Below are 21336 nucleotides of genomic sequence, written 5' to 3'. Positions count from 1 at the left end.
CCCAACAAATTGGTAGCAGAGGATGGTTTTTGGCTGGAGTCGAATTCTGCAATTAGGACAAGAGAGGAGGTCAATCCGTCCGTGAGGTGACTGAACTAAACCGCGCGGTCTGAAAAAAGGTAAGGAGCCATTCTCTCCTATTGGCTGATGTTACTACGTCATAGGCTAAATTAAAGTTCAGTCACTAAATGGTCGAGGCGAAATACTCTCTGTAAATTTAGTATTGAAATTGTATACGTGTTACAAACTCGATATATAGACAGGAGGATTGCCCTACGACTCATAAAGTCGGGAGGAGGACGCCCTGTAAACTGCAGTAAACGGTTGAAGAGTAGGCAGCCCACGTTCTAAAAAGAACCTTGGTTCTAAAAGAGAACGGTGGAGGACGTGCCCAGAGAAAGAGCAGGTAGCCCACGTTCTTAAAAAGAACTTTGGTTCTAAAAAAGAACGGTGGAGGACGCGCTCAGGTGACGAGTAGGTAGCCCACGTTCAAAAAAAAAGGGGAACTATTGTTCTAAAAAAAAAAAAAAAAAAAAGAGAACGGTGGAGGACGCGCTCGGTCACGGTTAAATGAATGAGTAGAATGAGTAGGTAGCCTGGGATTCCAAGAATAATATATATTCAAAGAAATTCCGGAGGACGCGCTCAGCCGGTTTTGGGGGGCCCCCGTGTGTTTTGTTGAAATTGCGTGCGTGATTGGTGAAATTACAGCTGTATCTGTGTATGCGTGTTTGCAAAATTGCAGTGTTGGGTTGGTTTTCATGTACCGTGTGGTTTTATGTTGAATAAAGACCTGTATAAATTGTTTGAGCATACGTGCTATAATAAAACTTGAGAGCCTTTCATTGGGGGACTTACAAACCCACGCCCATAAATCCATGAGCCTCTTATGAGAGGACATTTGAACCCCTGAGTAAATTGCATGAGCCCCCAAGAAAGACGTTCATCATTGTGTACACAAGCACAAGAGAAACATTTCATAAGAGGTTAAAGTGTAAAACAAAAATTATCATATATCTTCATGCATGAAATTATAATTTGGTTTATGACGCTCCGTAGACGTACGATTTAAGTGCTGGAAGTGAAACTCGCGCGAGCTGTGTTGAGCTGGAGTTATTTGGAGTGTGGAGATATTAACTTGTGTCTGTCTGCCCTTGGGGTGCGCGCTGGCGAATCAAAGCGCTTGCGAACACGACGATAAAGTGATAAAGTTTACTGAATTAATTCGGGGGTATTAAAGTGCTAGTGAGTACGACGAAAAAGTTTTAAAATTTACGGAATCGAATTGCAGAAAAAGTAATTTGGAAGTAGTTTAAAAACCGGAGTTATATCATGGATAATATTAAGGGTTTGGAGGATTATTTGGTTGATACTATGGAGAAACGTGCTGTGCCGAAAATGAGGTCAGACACAGTGATGTATGTGAAAAAATGTTTTGAGAAGATGCGATCCGAAGGGTTGTGGCCAGACCCGGACGACCGTGGTGTGTCTCAGGTTGATTGGGAGCAGATCGAGAAGCATTGGGTCACACGGGTTAATAAAGAGAAAAAAAGATTAGAGGCTAGCGGAGCCCTAACTAAGCAAAAGCGCAAAAACCAGCTGGAAGAAGCTGAAACTTATTTGTCGTATGTGAGAACATTTCGAAAAATTTGTCAAAATATTAATGATAAAGAACGAGTTGAAACCAAAAAGACAGAACTCCCTGTGCCCCCTCCCTATGCAGAAAAAGCGTGTGAACCCAGTGCTCCTCAATGTCCGCGTGCAGCGCTGATGGCGCCTGTGTCTGTGAGTGAAATGAGTGACGTTGATGTGGACGGGGCTTCTGCACGTCCAAAATCAGTGAGAGAGCGTGAATGTGATGAGGGGAGACAAGTGGTAATGGAGGTTGTCAGTGATGTGGCTATGGATAAAATAGAGAGTAGACTAGCGAGGCTCGAAGACCGTGATCGCGAGAAAGCTGGAGAAACAGAGATAAATAATGCATTGCAAAGAATTGAACAGCGAATGGATGAGAGTTTGAGTCTGAGTGCCCCCACCCGGTTCGAACAGACGTTGAACAGAGCAGAGAAAGTGGTCTGTGACGTGGAGAAAGCCATCAGGCAGGAAGAGGCTAAGTTGGAAAAAGAGCGTGCGAGACAGCAAAAGAAATGCGCTGCGGATGATAAAAGGAGAAATAGAGGCGCACCTGACTGTAGAGATACATTGATTGTGACTGGTGAAAATTTAGAATGGGAAGCGGAGAATGACGAGGGTGGGGCGAACAGACGAGTGAAAACTCCCTCTTCAGAGGAGAGCGAGGTGGGAGATGAATGTATTAACCTGTCTGAATCCGAGCAATGGGTGAGAGTGCCCGCCTACTATGACAGGCACGGTGTAGTCACGCGATCAAAAGCCAAGAACATGTCGACCCCTGGTGGTCATTATCCGATAATGGCAGTGCCAGGGAGCAGTTACGCACACACATACGCTCCGTGGACACACAGAGATTTGCACACTATGATAGATAAATTACCCAATCCTAAAAAGGGCATTCAGTATTTCTTGTCTAAATTTGAACAGTACACGGCTGGGGACATGTTGGGTTTGGGAGACATAAGAACATTGTTTAAAGCCATGGGAGTTTTAAGTATTTTGTCTACAGCCGAGAAGGCGGCTGGAACAGAGCATCTGGCCGATGAGGCTCCGTTCGGTAGAATAAGAAGTGCTTTGTGGGGACAGCTGAGATTGCAGAATCAGGACACGTTTGACACGGCAGCCTTATCAGGGGTTAAACCTAAAGAAGATGAAGACCCGATGTCGTACTTAGATAGGTGCAAAGAAATCTGGCAAGCTAAAACTGGCGTTAGGCATGATAAATCAATCCCAGTGCGGGCTATGTACAGAGCAGCGGTCGTGGCGAGTTTATCTGAGGGAGTGCAAACGAAACTAAAAGATGTGGTCGCGCTGGATCAAAAGGAAGAAGGTGAATGGGAAGCTGTAATTACACACCATATGAAGCGTGAGGCAGAGAAGGGCGAAAACACTGATAAGTTAATGAAGGATGCATTACTCAAATTGTTGAGGGAGAAGGACAATTCAAAGCCTAAAAAGCAATTAGTGTCAAAGGAAGACACTCCAGTACAGGTAGCGGCCGTACAGCCACCCGCGCAACCAGTGATGCAACCCATACAACCCATGATGCAACCTTATGTTATGCCACAACAGGTCAACAGCTGGGCGGTGCCACAACAGCCCGGTTACTACGCCCAGGCAGGCCCATACCGAGGCAGAGGCAGGTCCAAAGGTAGATTCAGGGGAGGCAGAGCAGGGAACTTCCAAACCACACAAAGCAACGGCTGTTTTGGTTGTGGCCAGATGGGCCACTGGGCAAGAGATTGTCCGATGACGCAGCAGCAGCAGCCAATGCTGTACCAGCAGCCGATGCAGCAACAGCCAGCATACCAGCAACCAATGCAGTATCAGCAGCAACAACCAGTACAGTATCAACAGCCAATACAGTACCAGCAACCCCAAAACGTAAATTACCAGCAGAAACCCGCACTCACACAAGGACAACAGGTTGTGCCTCCTGGCATGCAATACATGCCAGCGCCACCTGGTGGCCAATGAAGCTGCCCGATGTCCAGTTCCCCCACATGCAGTGAACCAGTTGTATGTCTATTGGTGGAGGGGGAGCCAGTGGAGTTCTTAGTCGACACGGGAGCCACCACGTCAGTCTTAACAGACAGGAAGTGGAAAGGCTACTTGTCGAAGATGTCACTATCCACTACTGGATTTCTGGGAAAAACTACACTGCAGCCACTGACTGTGCCCTTGAAGGTGTCAGTGGGCTCAGGCCCACAGGTCGAGCACACATTTTTGTTTTCAGAACAGTGCCCAATTAATTTGTTAGGTAGAGATTTGTTGTGTCAATTTTCAGCCATTATTGAATGCACACCGAGTGAAGGTAAATTAGCTGTCTCTGTCACCAACCACGATGAGCGCCTCAGAATACTTAATCAACAAGCAGCAGACGGCCCAGCTCACATTTACTGGGCCACATTACAACATCCTGAGGAACAAGCAACTGCAAAAAATTTGCTTTACACGTTTAATTTATGGAAACCATGGTTCCTGTCACTTCAGAGTATGACCCCACCAATAGACAGCACACACTGCACTTTTAATTACATCAGAGGGGAGGATGGGGTTTATGGACAGCTGTGGAATAACATTGAAGGTCAATTACAAAATATAAATTGTGAATCAATGATTTTTGGACCTGAAGGTGTGGCTGCACTAGTTGTGTTAACAGGAGAACAGATGACGTACTGGAGAAACCCGGACCAGCAGGATTCACTACCACATGTCTCGCTGTTGGTCTCGGCTGGACACGAACCTCGTGAGCTGGGCCCCATGCTGGCCACTGCCATGAAGGAACAGTTTCGCCCAACCTGTCTGCCAGGGGTAGAGGGTACGTCGGATGGTAAGTACTGGAGAGTCGCATGTGACACCAGTGACTTGGCGTACTTCTGTAACCAGCCCCTGACAGCCACACACGGCAGAGCACTGTTGGATCACCCCCAGGCCAAAGAACAACTAGAGACGGTCCCAGCCAACTTGTGGACCACGACAAAGGTAGATGTAGGATGTGCATCACACCACATGGCTCCTATTAGGTTAAAGCCAGGAGAAACAGTCGTTCATCAGCCACAGTACCGAATCAAGCCAGAAGCCATGGCAGGTATTACAGACACCATTGCAGATTTAATCAAAGTTGGAGTTCTGAAACCCACGACGTCACCGTGGAACACGCCCATACTACCTGTTAAAAAACCTGGAAAAGATGAGTATCGTATGGTGCATGATTTGAGGCGCATTAATGATGTCACTGTAACTGAGAACATACCAGTACCTGACCCCTATCGATCTTTGCAGAACCTAACGACTGAACACTGCAGCTTTTCATGCATAGATTTAGCTAATGCTTTCTTTTCTATACCAATTGATGAGAATGTGAAAGACATTTTTGCGTTTACCTTTAAAGGTCAACAGTACACATACAACAGGCTACCTCAAGGCTACAAAGACTCACCAGGCATCTTCAATCAATGTCTGTTGAAAGATCTGTCTAGATTAACTGACAATGATTTGATTGACTCTAACACCGTACTAATACAGTTCGTGGACGATTTGTTAATAGCTAGTACTTCACCCGATAAGTGCCTTAGAGACACCATAACCATTCTAACCTTGTTAGCTGAATTAGGTTACAAAGTGAACAAGTCAAAACTCCAGGTGGCCAGGCCGATGGTCACCTTTCTGGGGAGAAACATCTCACACAAAGGTCACACCCTGACTCCAAATCAGAGACAGTCAATACTGTCATTTCCAAAGCCCACTACAGTGTCCCAAATGATGTCATTTTTAGGCCTGACAGGCTACTGCCGCAACTACATACCTAACTACAGTGATTTAGCTCACAGCCTCAGAAAACTCGCAGTGTCAAAAGGTCTGAGTAACGGGAAGGTGGAGCTTGACTGGACGGTTGAGGCAGAGAGGGATTTTATAACTCTGAAACAAGCACTTGCTAGCGCTACTGAATTAGCAGCACCAGACTACACACAACCTTTTCATTTAAACGTTTCTGTAAGAGACAACCATGTTCATGCTTGTCTCTTTCAGAAGGGGGAGAGTGAAGGAAGGAACATTTTATTTTTTCACAGTTCCAAATTAGATCAACCAGTGATAGGAACAGGACCATGCACAACATACATGGCAGGACTCACCACAGCGATAGAGAAGACAGCACACTTGGTAATGTGTCACCCACTAATAGTCAGCACCAATCACGGAGTAATGGCGTTCATAAACTCACAAGCCTTTTCTTTGTCAAGAGCACGACAGAACAAGATAAAAGCCATACTCACACAGCCACACATCACGTACAACACTGCGTCAAAACTTGTGAATCTGACTGATAACATTGAAGTAGCCGAAGATGCGACACCACATGACTGCGCTGACGCCACAGAAAGATACATTCAGCTCAGACCAGAACTGCACAAGGTCAGAATTACTAAACCAGGAGCATGGGAACTCTGTTCAGATGGGAGTTGTTGGAGACAAGGTAACGAACTGAAGGCCTCTTACGCTGTGGTACAAGCATGTGGGGAAGAGTGGGAGGAGGTGGAATCAGGAGTGGTTCCACAACCAGCTTCAGCTCAGCTGGCAGAAATGGTCGCACTCACTAGAGCACTGGAACACGCGTCAGGTCAGATTGTGAACATTTACACAGATTCAGCATACGTGCACGGGGTCATCCACCATGAACTAGTCAGGTGGATGGATAATGGGTACACTAACGCCACAGGACAGCCAATCAAACATTTGAGAGCAGTACATGAGTTGAGTGAAGCTATCATGTTACCCAAAGAAGTGGCAGTGATAAAGGTAAGAGGACATCAGGGTAATGACAGTTTTGTTTCTAGAGGTAATGAAGCTGCTGACAGAGCAGCCAAAGCTGCTGGAGGGTACAACCCACAGAGCTTGTTGTTGCTGGAAACTCATAACATGCCTGAGTTGACGGAGAGCCACCTGGCACAGATCCAAGAACAAGCCACGGTCTATGAGAAGCAATTGTGGATAGACCGGGGAGCCACAGTCACTAAAGGACTCTGGAGGAGTCCAGAAGGGAGAGTAGTTTTGCCCTTAGAGAAGATGAAATTGATACTATGCGAAGCACATGGGCCAACTCACTCCGGAGTGTCGGCCATGGTGACCAAATTAGAATGTTTATGGTGGCATCCATACCTCAGAGACCACGTGAAGCAATACGTGAGCGAATGCGATATCTGTCAGTCATACAATGTGAAGAAACCATACCGGGTGAGAATTGGAGGATACCCAGTGCCCGCGGGGCCATTTGAGGAGATTGTGATCGATTACACAGACATGGGGCCAGACAACAGGGTAAGGGGGTACAGGTACCTGTTGGTCATGGTAGACAGATTCACCAAGTGGGTAGAAGCTATACCCACCAAAAAGGAAGATTCAAAATCAGTCATAAAATGGTTGCAAAATGAGTTGATTCCCAGGTACGGCCTACCAAAAGTGATTAGGAGTGACAATGGGTCCCACTTTGATAACAAACACTTGGCAGAAGTAGAACAAAAGCTGGGCCTAACCCACAAGTTTGGCACTGTCTACCACCCACAGTCACAGGGGTTGGTGGAAAGAGCCAACCAGACCATTAAGACTAAACTGGCCAAGGTGTGCGCAGCAGGAGACATGGACTGGGTTCAGGCGCTGCCACTAGTGTTGATGTCCATGAGAGCGACCCCCACGGGAGAATACAATCTCTCACCACACCAGCTCATGACAGGACGACCCATGCCAGGGTGCCCTCGACCAAGGATTGAGGGACCAGCTTTGGAAATCCAGGAACAGGAGATGTCAGAGTACATGAGAGAATTAACCAAGTTGCTTTGTGAAATCAATAAGTCTGTTCAACAGGAAAAAGGAGAAGAAGACCTGGAATCACCCAAGGTGAAGGTGAAGCCAGGGGATTGGGTAAGGATCAAGGTGCACAAGAGGAAGTGGAACGAGCCACGGTGGACAGGCCCGTGGGAGGTCGAAGGTGCCAACGAGCACTCAGTGAAAGTGAGGAAAGACAAAGGTAAGACTTGGTACCACATTTCACACCGTGTTGCAGCAAAAGAACCAACAAGAACCACAGGAGAGATCAAGACACACCTGGAGGAGACAGGAGAAGCCCCAGGGAAGGAGTTAGTGGTGAGTACCGACCCCAGTGTAGCTTTTTACAGAGAATACATCACAGCCGAGGACTGGTGGGAGGAAGGTGAAGGAGACCTGTTGGAGACTGACTGTGAGGCTATAGCACACTGTGTGAGCGCGGACCTGAACCTGGGAGCTGGAGTGGCTCTGCAGATCAGACAAGCATTTGGCACTACAGGTATAGCCAAGGTGCCCATAGGCAAGTGTGCCACACAAACCACACAGACACACATTATATTCCATTTAGTGACCAAAAGATACTACAGGGAGAAGCCAGAATTAGGAGATCTGATTTCAAGCATACAACACCTGGCCACATTGTTAATATCATTGAACATTAACGCTCTAGCCATACCAAAGCTGGGTTGTGGACTAGACGGATTAGACTGGAGGACTGTGAAACCAATCATTAAAACTTTACTTAAACCAACCGGTACCAAGGTGGTGGTGCACCATCTTCCATCCTAGGATGGAACTGTGGGAAATAAGAGACATGTTGTCGGGACGTGTCGGACGTCCAGATGAGGCTCAGTACCAACAATATGTTAGAGTAGGGAGATTAACTTTGAGAACATGGACTTGGCTATGGGGGGGAACATTTCTAGCCGCGGTGATAATAGGAGCGGTGGTGATATTTAGTGTAGGAAATCAGAAACAACCCAATAACGTGAACGTAACTTTGTGTCGGTGGGACGACAATCACACTGCCTGCAAAGAGGTGAGGCCCGATGAGATCCACAGCCCTAACCCGCTAGTAAACGCGACCAAACCAGAGAAAATAGACTTTAAAGTAAGAAAACCAAGAGGAGCTGGAACCAGGCCAGTAGGACAGTCCAAGGACCGGTGTGTACGGACATACGGAGGTGTGGAATTGAGTTATAGAGATGGTACAGCCTCGAGCTGGACTTTTGACTTATGTGAGGTAGTGGACTGCGGGGGAGCCAATGCCTCATACAGAGGATGTGATTTGTACATATGTTGGACCAATCAAGTTAATGCGGGCTGTCATGGAAGGGGGAGTTTCTATAGTGCAGACTGGTGTCCTGGTTGGGGGTCAGTGATAAAGTACTCGGGGAGATGGAAACCGACATTAGGAGATAAGAAAGGTAACCCGTCCACGACCTCTTTGAGCAAATGGTGGGTCGATGTGTCGTTTCAGCGAGACTATCACGTGTCCCAAAATCCAGTAACTTTTTCTGTCAAATGGAATGGGCAGATATGGGGTAATAACAGACCGTTGTACTTCACCCTGGGGGTGGAGCAATCAGGACGTGACATATGGGGAATAATTAAACTCAGCTATTTAGCCAAACCCAAGCCACTCAGCCCAGCAAAACCTGAGGCAAAAATAAAAGAGGTGGAGGATTCAGCAGACAAGTTCACTCTAACCACAGATTTCACTAAATTATCGTCCCAGCAGTTAATAGAGTTAGCAACCGGTTACAGCGGCTCGAATTTGTGGTTGTCATGGCTAGAACAAAACAGTAGAGAAAATGGGTTAGAAGGTTGTGTGGACTGCGCAGCGGCCCGACCCGCGTTAATGACCTCACCAGCCCCACTGAATCCTGAAACAGATCCAGTAGGATATCAGTGTATGTTGAATTTAACTAAGGTGAAAAGTATTGCGACCTCAAATTGTTCCAGCCTGGACAGTATTTTTCCGTACGTCAAAAATTTGGAAGGAGGTAACGCTCCTTTCGTGCCAGTAAAACTTAAAGGACAGTACCAATGTTTTAACTTGACCGAGAAAGACGCAATCATGAGTGTGGGAGAAATTGAACCAGATTGGTGTAACGCCACAACGAAGGTCCCGGGGATAGGGAGAGTAGCCCGGGCAGGGATCTGGTGGTACTGCGGAGGACACACTCTGTTGGCATTAATACCAGGAAAAGCTAAAGGAATCTGTGCTATGGTTAGACTAATCACACCAATAACAATGATAGGGCTGAGGGAAATCACACCGCAGCCTGCTACAGCCCAAGGGAGAAAGAAGCGTGATGCCTTTGATTTGTCCATAGGGTCACCAACATACATTGACTCCATAGGAGTGCCTCGGGGGGTCCCCAATGAATACAAGCTAGTTGATCAAATAGCTACGGGCTTTGAGAACATTCCAATTATATCAGCCTTGTTTCCAGTAACACCGAACAAGAATGTAGATAGGATCAACTTTGTCCATTACAATGTGCTGAGATTAACCAACCTAACGAGAGACGCAATAGAGGGGCTGAGCGAACAACTAAGAGCTACCTCACTGATGGCCGTACAAAACAGAATGGCTCTAGATATGCTCCTGGCGGAAAAAGGGGGTGTATGTTTCATGTTTGGCGACAACTGTTGTACCTTCATTCCCAATAACACCGCACCGGACGGGTCGGTGACCAGAGCTCTGGACGGACTGAAGGCTTTATCTAAGGAGATGCAGGAGGCCTCAGGTATCAGTAACCCCATGGAGGAGTGGTTCACGAAGGTGTTTGGGAAATGGAAGGCACTAATTATGTCCTTGTTTATGTCAGTAGCAGTGTTTATTGCAATTGTTGTTATTTGTGGATGTTGTTGTATACCATGTATCAGATCTCTCACCCAAAGGTTGATCACAGCCGCGATTGAGAAGGGGGATGCAAAGAACCCACCACCATACACTATGCCACTGATGGCGGAGGATGATGATGACATATCATCTGAAGAAGACGATTCTGTGTGAAAAACTTGTTGTTTTTGATTAATTATGCTTGCTTTGTAGGTATTGGCAGCGACAGCGACTGATGAAGAATGAAGACGCACCACACATTAGAGCACAACCAACAGCACATGAAAGCTGATTCACTAGCTTAAAAGTAATATGCATGACACATGGGCACATTAATAGAACGGGTCGAGGTGATCTCCCACCAGGCGGGACCTGGGTCTCGGGGACAACGTCAAGTCACGAGACCGTGGGAGATGAAGGGGGGCATCTCCGAATAGTCTGAAAGGTCTCGGCCCACGACTGGGGAGTGATCCAGAACCCACAAATCACATAAAAGAACACATAGACGTTGTACTAACTGACATAGTCACACTATGAATGTATACACATTTAGGGATTTTTATGATTGTCTTTCTTTTAATAAGTGCACTGGGCTAGATAGATTTTAGTATTAGACTAGAGTTAGACCAATGTTTTGGTCTAAAAGGGGGAATGTTGGAAAAAAGAAAATTAAAGGCTAATAACTTGATGTGTCAATTTAGTGTTTTTCAGGAAGACTGTGGGAAAGCAGGAGTAAGGAGGCCTCAGTGGCCTTGAGGAGAACAGAAGAGGCCTATTCAGTGCAGGATGTGTAGCAAGCAGTTTTTAGATAACCAGGCACACAGGCTGGGAGAAGAGGAGCAGGTGAATTTCCATGGAGAGCAGCCAGGATTGGGGAGTTATCGAAACTTAACAAATCGAAACTTATGGACAGAGAGTATGAAAGAAAGGACATCGCCCAGCACGAGAGGCTTTTCGCTTGGACACTGCTGAGATCCACTTGGGTTAGGTAGATTCCTAGGCAACTAGCACCAGTGCACTGAAGAGTTTGTACCACGCATACTTCTATTATATTGCATTCAATTATATTCTATATAAATCATTTTAAAAGAACTTTTGTTGTCAAGACTTTGCTTGGACCACTCAGTCAAAAACCAGTCGGTTCATCGGGGCGGTGTTGGGGCCCGTCTGGGTCGGAGAAGAAAATTCCCAACAGTCTTAAAATGAACACTGCATTTCAAAAATTCAGATTTGAGAACTCTCATGCTATAAATATGATTAAACTGAAATACATATTTAATGTAAACACAATAATATATTGTGATAATATCCGACTACAGAGTCATAATACATCGCAGCCTAACCTCCAATCCAACCCCAGTAGTTTAGTTATTAGTAACTATGCATCCAAAAATATTACTGAGCTAAATATCTTCGATCCTATATCGCAAAAAGAGCTCACAACACTGATTAATTCGTCTAAGCCTACATCATGTATATTTGACCCAGTTCCAACCCGTCTATTTAAAGACCTACTCCCAGCCATTGCAGGGCCCTTACTTAATATGATTAACTCCTCCCTTAACCTAGGTTACATGCCCAAACAATTAAAATGCGCCGTAATTAGACCCTTGATTAAAAAACTGAATCTCGATCCGCAGATTCTAGATAACTATAGACCCATTTCTAATCTCCCATTTATCTCTAAAATTTTAGAAAAAGCAGTTTCCAATCAGTTAAACCACTATCTCCAATCAAATAGTATCCATGAAAAGTTCCAATCAGGATTTAGACCAAACCACAGCACTGAAACAGCTTTACTCAGGGTAGTGAATGATCTACTAATATCGGCCGATAATGGGCTTGTCTCGTTCCTTATACTATTAGATCTTAGTGCAGCTTTTGATACTGTAGACCACAACATTTTGCTGGATAGACTAGAAAACACGGTAGGTATTAAAGGAGTAGCACTCTCCTGGTTTAGATCATATTTAACTGACCGCTTCCAATGTGTAAGTGTTAATAATAAAACCTCTAAATCTGTGCAGGTTAAATATGGTGTCCCACAAGGGACAGTCCTAGGACCACTTCTATTCACACTGTACATGTTACCCTTAGGCGAGATTATGCATAAGCATGACATCAGTTTCCATTCCTACGCAGACGACACTCAGCTATATTTATCGGCAAAACCCGATGATTTAGGCGCAAACAGTAAGATTGAGAAATGTGTAGAAGAGATAAAACATTGGATGGCGTGTAACTTTCTAGCACTAAATCCCGATAAAACAGAATTAATAATAGTTGGGTCTAGGGCTGCGAGAGACAAGATACATAATGTAGCATTGAATCTACATTCTTTTACTATAACCCCCAGCGCAGAGGTAAAGAACTTGGGCGTCACAATAGACCCAGATCTCTCGTTCGATACACATATTAATAATATAACTAGGGTAGCGTTCTTTCACTTGCGCAACATTGCCAAAATTAGAAACATATTAAATATTAGTGATGCAGAAAAACTAATCCATGCATTCATATCCTCTCGTTTAGATTATTGCAACAGTCTCCTAGCTGGATGCTCTGGTAAATCGATAAACAAACTCCAGCTGGTTCAGAACGCAGCAGCACGAGTTTTAACAAAAACTAAAAAGTTTGATCACATTAGTCCTGTACTATCGTCATTACACTGGCTGCCAATTAGATTCCGTATTGACTATAAAATACTTTTATTAACATATAAAACGCTGCATGGCTTAGCTCCAGACTATCTTAGTGAACTTATTGAACAATATAACCCAGCGCGTTCACTTCGCTCGCAGGACGCAGGGTTATTAACTGTTCCTAGGATCAAAAAGATCACAGCAGGTGGAAGAGCCTTTTCTTTTAAAGCTCCACAATTGTGGAATAATCTTCCTGCCTCTATTCGGGACTCAGACACAGTCTCAATGTTTAAAACTTGATTAAAGACTCATCTGTTTAGTTTGGCCTTTGATTAATCTGTTACATAGTTACTACATCTCGTATCTTTTTTCCGAGGTTCACCTGGAGAGTAACATTGCAGTCGGAGCCTACAATACCAGCATCGCTGCTCCGACATGGAATGAAAGCCTGGCGTTCATCAACAGACATTTACAGTGACAATATCAAAACCCAGAACTTTCATTTTTACCTTTACTTAGTCTGATTGTGTGATTTGTGTGTGACTTGTGTATTTGTCTGTATTTTGTGTAATTTGTGTGTTAACGGGTCGCCCAATGGAGGATGGGTTCTCTTTTGAGTCTTGGTTTCTTCCTAATCCCCACCATCATAGGGAGTTTTTCCTCGCCACTGTCGCCTTTGGCTTGCTCATTAGGGTTCTGGACCCATAGTATTGTTAACCTTTTAAATCCTGTAAAGCGCTTTGTGACATGTGTTGTGAAAAGCGCTATACAAATAAACTTTGATTTGATTTGATGACACAGAAGCCCTTATAGCCTGGCGAGCCTCTAACAAGCCTTTGTTTACTGGGAGACACAACGCTGCCCAAAAAGCATTTGAGTAAGTTAATGCAAGCTTTTTTTTGCTTTACATCTGAATCGCAAATACAGACAATCTAATTTGTATTTTTTCAATACTGAAACAAACTACATGCACTATATAAGCAATGTGTTCATTAGTTTCATTCATCTTTTTTTCAGAGTTCGTTAGAATTCACGGGCTGCAATGCAAAATAGATCCAATTAAAGTGAAAAGAAAATGGGAAAATCTCAAGCAAAAATACAAGGTAAGATTATGGTCATTATATATTTATTATATTTAGGGTTACAGAGCTTTCCACTGATTCCATGTTTTGAATATGGTGTCAGCGACACATACTGATGTGTTCACTTTGGATACATAGAAGTACTTACAGAATAGTTGCCTATATTACACTTACATTTCCCACTAACTTATAAAAAAAAATGAGAAGTGTAAATATCCATCTGTGCTTAGATGTGCATTATTATTTTTTATTTCATTTTGGATTACTGTGTTACATGTAGGAGTTGAAGGCCCCAAAGCCAGGGGTTAGCACAGAGGGAGGGGAGACCACTGCCGCATCCTGGAGGTGGTATTCCTTAATGGATGAGGTCCTAGGGCAGAGGCCTTCCATACGTCCTCCTGTCCTAGTGGACTCATCTGCCCAGGATGTGGCAGTGGCTTCTGCCTCCTCTGTGTTGCCCACAGACACACAACCATCCACTCCAGTGAAGAGGAAGCGAGAGGCGGACTGGCTCTCTGTCCTCAGAATTATGCAAGAGAAAGAGAAGGACAGAATTTTTATTAAGCGAGAGGAAAGACGAGAGAGGGAGGCACTGGAGAGAGAGGAGGGCAAACAGAGGGAGGAGAAGAGGGAAAAGGAGATGAGGGAGTGGTAGGAGAGGATGGAGAATTTAAGTCGGGCAAGGGAGAACAAGTTGGAGTTTTTTAAGCATTTTATAGAAAAAAAAAGGTTAAAACAAGTTTCTTGTGTCATTAATATTATATAAGATTAAGCAGGTTTGGCTTTAAGTGTTAAGTACTGGCCCTTTATACAAGGATGAATGGTGATAAAATCGTATTTTCTGTTGATGAAGTAAATTGCTGGATTGACAATCTAAAAAGTAATGAGTAAAACCTATTCAGTTCAAAATTGTTTATTGGTATACTGTTATTCAAAAAATATTTTAAGTGTACTTAGAGTAACAGTGATGAGGAAAACTTGGAAACCCCCTACCACAGGTCTGCACCAATAAAAGTAAAATGTCTGGTGAAGCATACAGCTGAGAGGACAGAGGAATATGAATTGATCGACGGCGTGGTGGCAATAAAGTCTGCAAAAACAGTTGCAACTTGTGCCCTTGCTGATGGCAAAACATTTTTTCTGGCACACTTAAAAAATGACGATTGTCATCGGATCAAAGAAAACCAATCATATTAGATAAAAGGTTACAATTTGTCTGATCAGTATGGGAAAACAAATGTTTTTTACGCCCTCTACTGTTGTATTCAGTACATCTGACGTCATTGTATGACCAGAATTAGAAACACAATACCACCACGCCGTGTGCCATCCCTCCCCAGCCTACCAAGAGGGTACCAGTGCAGACTACTGCACGATATCTGAGAGAGTAGCCAGTGTGAGTATTCATTATTTCAATTTTGTTCTGGTTAAATCTATGCTATGACCCACAGTGTTATAAGTGATACATTGAATCTTAATCTTAACCAGTCATGCCTTTTATTTTACTTATAAAACAGACATTATCTGTTTTGTTTCTGTTTCTGTTTCTCGGTCTTGAACGAGAGTACGCTGGCGCATTGTGTGCTGCCGCTTCTCGTCGATCAGTATTATATAGAACTGAATCAAAGTACAAATTTTTATTTATTTTTAGCGCGATTCTTGTTCACTGTTATTTTGCTACGTACATAGTTTTGGAGTTATTCCAACCACGCAACCTGGCCAACACCGGTATTGGCAATCAGCACCCCTGGCTAAACGCCCCGAGCCCTCTCTCCTTCATGCACGTTTCCCAGACTCCAGCCGGTAAGTGAGTTTCCACCACCTGCTTGCTGCTGTCGGTTTTTGTGTTGGGTAGTATTAGGCCTACTACTTCCTTACGCTTAAACTTGTGGGTAGTGATTAAGGTGCTTTGGCTAACGTGGCAGCGTTTTAGGCTAGGGTGGCTCTGCAACATGCGGTGGCATGTTTTGCTGCCGTTTCTCGCCGGTGTATTATTACCTGCACAAGACTCGTTCACCTGTCCTGCTCCGTCGGAGGCTGCCAGCACAAGTGCATTCTACCCTGGGACGTTTTGCTGTTCCGAGTGGGAATGCCGCGTTACACCAGACTCGATCTGATGAGCCTGAATACCAGGACATGCCTGGATCCCCACACCTATGCCCGCTGTGCTGCGTTGGGTATAGCCCGACGCCCCCGCTACATTCATCGTGGATCCCGCCGCTCTATGTGCATCTCGGCCATCATCGTCTCGTCGAATCTCAACTATGTCCCGGGATCGAAGATACGGCACTGATCTCTGCAATCTTCGTCACTTAGCATACACACCTACGACCACAGTTACACAACCACGTCCTGAAATGACGCCAGTTAAAATAGCGCTGTTCAACGCTAGATCACTGGCAAATAAGACTTTTCTTTTAAATGACTTTTTTACCTCCCGTAATCTAGACATTTTATTCGTGGTTGAAACTTGGCTATCTGCCGGTGATTCCAGCTCTCTTGCTGAACTGTCTCCAAGTGACTGTGCCTTTTTTAACACTCCTAGGCCTACTGGACGGGGTGGTGGACTTTTATCTCTTTTTAAAAACCAGTTCAAATGTCATCTATTATCTACCGATGAGTATTCTAGTTTTGAGGTTCAGCTGTTTAAGCTGAGCCTATCATGTCCTGTTCTTTGTGCATTAGTGTATCGGCCTCCTAGATTTAACAAGGACTTTGTTCAAGAATTCTCTAACTTTCTGTCACTCACTTTGTCTAGCACAGAAAAAATTCTCATTCTTGGTGATTTTAATATCCACGTTTGTTGTCCCTCAAAACCTCTGGTTAAAGAATTTTTACACCTCGTTGACGCATTTGGTTTAACTCAGTCTGTTTCTGGCCCCACTCATGAGCTTGGGCACACTTTGGATCTGGTGCTGTCACTTGGTTTCTCAGTTTCCAGTCTAGAGATAGTCTCGGAGATCTGTTTTTCTGACCACAAACCCATTTTATTTAACATGTCTATTCCATGCTCTCCATGTAAGTATAGTCCACCTGTGGTCTATACACGTTCCATCTCACCTGCAACAGCCAGTCAGTTCTCAGCTGCCTACCTCACCTCTCCTGTGGCAAGTTACATTGAAAATCCTCCCATAGCTACTAGGACAGATGAGCTTACGGACCATGTTATTTCCGTCTGTACTGACATCATTAACCAAATTGCCCCATTAAAATCTAGAAGGGCCAAAGTTAAGCCTCAGCCATGGCTTAACAATGATACTCGTGAACTTAGACAGCAGTGCAGGAAAGCGGAAAGGAAATGGAAGAAAGATCACCTTCAGATCTCCTTTCAGATTCTTAAAAACTGCCTAAAAAACTACCAGCAAGGTGTTAAAGTAGCCAGGGCAAGGTATTTTTCGGACATCATAGCAAGGCATTCTCACAGCCCAAAAGTCCTCTTCAATACTATAAACATGGCGCTGCAGTCCAAAATTTCTCCCACCATCGAAGACTCTGCTGGAACCTGTGAGAAATTTTTAAAGTTTTTTACCACAAAAATTGATAATCTGCGTTCCCTAATAGTTCACTCAGTTAACAACCCTTGCACTCCTCTCATACCCCCTACTACTCCTCTGACACCCCCTGCACAGCTAAGTCAGTTTGAACCTGTGTCACTGTTAAACCTTACAGAGCTAATGCTGCACATGAAGCCAACCACTTGCTGCCTGGATGTGCTCCCTACACCGCTTTTGAAGGAAGTACTGCCAACCATTGGTCCCAGTATACAAGCAATTATAAACAGCAGTCTTTCAAGTGGTGTTGTTCCATCTTCCCTTAAGCATGCGGTCATTCAGCCTCTCCTGAAAAAACCCGGCTTAAATCCTGCAGTCTTAGAGAATTTCAGACCTATCTCTAAGCTTCCTTTTCTGGCTAAAGTTTTGGAGAAAGTCGTTTTTCAGCAACTTTGCTCTTATGTAAGCCAGCATAACATCATGGACAGGTTCCAATCAGGTTTTAGACCCTATCATAGCACAGAGTCTGCCCTTCTCAAAGTTCTGAATGATCTACTTCTCGCCCTGGACTCTGGGAACTGCGCAATCTTAATTCTACTAGATCTAAGCGCAGCCTTCGACACCATTGACCATAAAATCCTGCTGGATCGTCTGAAGTATAGTGTTGGCATTAAAGGAGTGGCCCTAAAATGGTTGACATCCTACTTATTTAACCGAACCTTCACTGTTAAGATGGGGCAATCCTCATCATCTTGTGCACCTGTGACCTGTGGAATACCTCAGGGATCCATCCTAGGACCCATTCTGTTTTCTTTATACATGCTTCCTCTTGGGTCCATCTTTCAAAAGTATAATATTTCTTATCATTGCTATGCAGACGACACGCAGGTCTACCTTCCACTCAACCTAAACAAAACTGGTTCCCCAAATCACCTGTTGGATTGTTTGAAGGAGGTTGAACGCCAATAATGGCCAATAATTTCCTCAGATTAAACAAAGAAAAAACTGACATTGTTATCGTTGGTAATTCTGACTCGGCTAGAGTGATAGCAAATGATCTGTGCTCTTTAAGACCCAACCTGCATGACCATGTTAGAAACCTGGGCTTCATTTTTGACACAAACCTAAACTTCCAAAAACAAATCAGCTCAGTGGTTAGAGGAAGTTTTTATCAGCTCAGGAACATAGCTAAGCTCAGAAACATTTTATGTTTTAAGGATCTGGAAACGGTCATCCATGCTTTTATTTCTTCACGCCTGGATTACTGCAATGCACTTTACTTGGGCATTTGTCAGTCGAGCCTTTCACGCCTCCAGTTGGTTCAAAACGCAGCTGCACGTCTCCTGACCGGGACTAAAAAAAGAGACAGTATCACCCCTGTGCTGGCATCACTACACTGGCTACCAGTAAAATTCAGGGTAGAGTTTAAAGTTTTACTGTTTGTTTTTAAAGCTCTTCATGGCTTAGCTCCTTCCTACATCTCGGATCTCCTTCACTCTCGCTCTACTCCTCGCTCACTACGTTCCTCTAACCAGTGGACTCTAGACATTCCGCGGTCTCGACTAAAGTTCAAAGGTGACCGGGCCTTTTCGGTAGCAGCTCCAAAACTATGGAACAACCTTCCACTTTTTATAAGGGAATCGGCTACAGTAACTATTTTTAAAACCAATTTAAAAACCTACTTATTCTCACAGGTGTGACGCGAGACCCGCGGCGAAGGATGAGACACGGGATCCTTGCTTTGCGTAACAGACGTCACTTTATTTAACAGATATTGCGCAATAGCGCACGGAGAACAGAAACACTCACACAGCAACGTGTAGACTGTAGACAATGACGAGCACAAGACACTGCGCGAACGCACATTAAATAGACAGACCACATCAACCCCACGTGATGACGAGACGAGCCACAGGTGAGACGGATAATGACAAGACGCACCCGCACCCACGGAGCTACACTGACGCAGACGAGAGGACACAGACAACGTTCACACGCCCCAAAAGGAAGGGTTCGGGGACCGTAGCGTGACAACAGGCCTTTGAGTCCTGAGCAGTCTGTCACCTACAGACATAGCAGAGAACTATCTTAATGTGTCATTAACATGTCCTTTATGTATATTTTATTGTAAATGTTCTTATGGGTTTTCTTATTTTCATCTATCTACTTTTATGCTTAGTTTTATATTTTGTATTTAAATGTTTTATATTTTTATGTGTTTTATACTGTAACAATTGTTCAGCACTTTGGCCGGCACTTGATGCCTTTAAATGTGCTATATAAATAAACTGACTTGACTTGACTTGTTTCATTTTAGTTGACTGCTACAAAATTTCAAAAGACCAAGGACGGGGATATTCCAGTACAACAACTGGAGCTGACTTCGGGGAGGGCCCAGTACACATTGTGTCTCTGGAGAGAGGTTGCATTGACAAGCATCAACCTCTCAACCAACCTGACAATCAGCCACCTCCGGCTTAAAAGAAGCAACCAAGATGTGGCATTCAACTCCACGACATTCACTACTGTGAAGGTAAATCGAAAGGTCTTTGGAAACACCCCATCTGTCACCATACGTTAGCCATCTTCTAACGCTTCAGAATTCCTCTATGACCACATGTCACAGAAATGTAATATCCTAATATATCATATGCCATGTTATTCACAGAAATCTGAGACGACGGTGTCAGCAGAAGTAGAGTTCGTGGAGATCTGTCACACTCCTACTGGAGTGAAAATCCTCACTGAGAGTATGGAGGAATTATTTATCCCTCCAAGTGTCTGGAGTGGAGACACAGACACTCTTATTTTACAACTCCTCTTCAAAATGTTAATGACACAGACCGAAGGGTTAATTTCCATTATTGAATGCCCTTTGTTTTCAGAGGCCTAAGTATTATTTTGTTGTTGTTGTTCTTTATCTTGATAATTAAATTGAATTTTGCCCAATTCATGTTTGCGAGTTGTAAAGTAGAAAAGGTGAGAATATTCTTGAAAATGTGACATTAAAATTGTTCGCTTTGAAGAATAAACTACAATTAAATAAGACATATATTAGCTTGGTATCTCAGATAGCCACCGGAGCAAATTCTAACCAAAAAATAGCAGATATTAAGATATTTAGGCATGTGTTCAACAGTTGAAAACATGCTTAAATCTCTTTAAATATTTGCTGTTTTTTGGTTAGCATTTGCTCAGGGGGCTATCTTAGCTCTCTATATATATAATGATGAGACAAGTTAAGATTCAACACTACAACACTCACCTCTAATGAACACAGTGACCACAAAATGTCACAACTTCTAGTCTCATCAGGCTTACCATCAGAAAGACATCCCAGAATTCTCTAATATTGACTGCTTCTGATATATATATACACACACACACACATACACATATATTATATAAACATATATGAACATATATAAACAAATATATATATTAGTGCTGTCAATTCCAGGTGCCGTGATTAAAAGTCCTCACCAGGATTTTGCTCAAGCTTGCTAGATTTTCTAATTGGCAATCCAGGTAAAATTAGTGGAATCAACAATCCTGGAAGCCTGAGCAAAATCCTGGTGAGGAGTTTTAATCGCGGCACCTGGAATTGACAGCACTAATATAAAATATAAATAGTATGAGGTGGACATTCCTGGTTCAGAAAGTAAAACTCCTTCCCATGATTTTACTCAAACTTGATGGATTTTCTAATTAGTGCAAGCCAGGTAAAATTTGTGGAATCAACACTTGCACAATTCAGGAAGCCTGAGCAAAATCTTGGTAAGGACTTTTACTTTCTGAACCTGAATGTCCACCCC

General features: G+C 43.9%; 2 long non-coding RNA genes across 2 annotated transcripts in view; one reads left to right on the top strand and one right to left on the bottom strand.

Moving 5' to 3' along the window:
• LOC143522219 (uncharacterized) overlaps positions 1–21336 on the bottom strand; it is a 66592-nt gene that overhangs the window by 18433 nt on the left and 26823 nt on the right. The window lies entirely within an intron of this gene.
• On the top strand, positions 15361–20473 carry LOC143527682 (uncharacterized). Its single transcript, XR_013134226.1, has 4 exons — positions 15361–15426; positions 15720–15833; positions 19839–20054; positions 20190–20473. It is a non-coding gene; the product is annotated as an uncharacterized LOC143527682 (long non-coding RNA).

The sequence above is a fragment of the Brachyhypopomus gauderio genome, chromosome 1 (assembly GCF_052324685.1).
Source record: "Brachyhypopomus gauderio isolate BG-103 chromosome 1, BGAUD_0.2, whole genome shotgun sequence".
Taxonomy (NCBI): Eukaryota; Metazoa; Chordata; class Actinopteri; order Gymnotiformes; family Hypopomidae; genus Brachyhypopomus; species Brachyhypopomus gauderio.
Note: the sequence above shows the minus strand (reverse complement) of the source record. Positions and strands in the feature narration are given on the sequence as shown.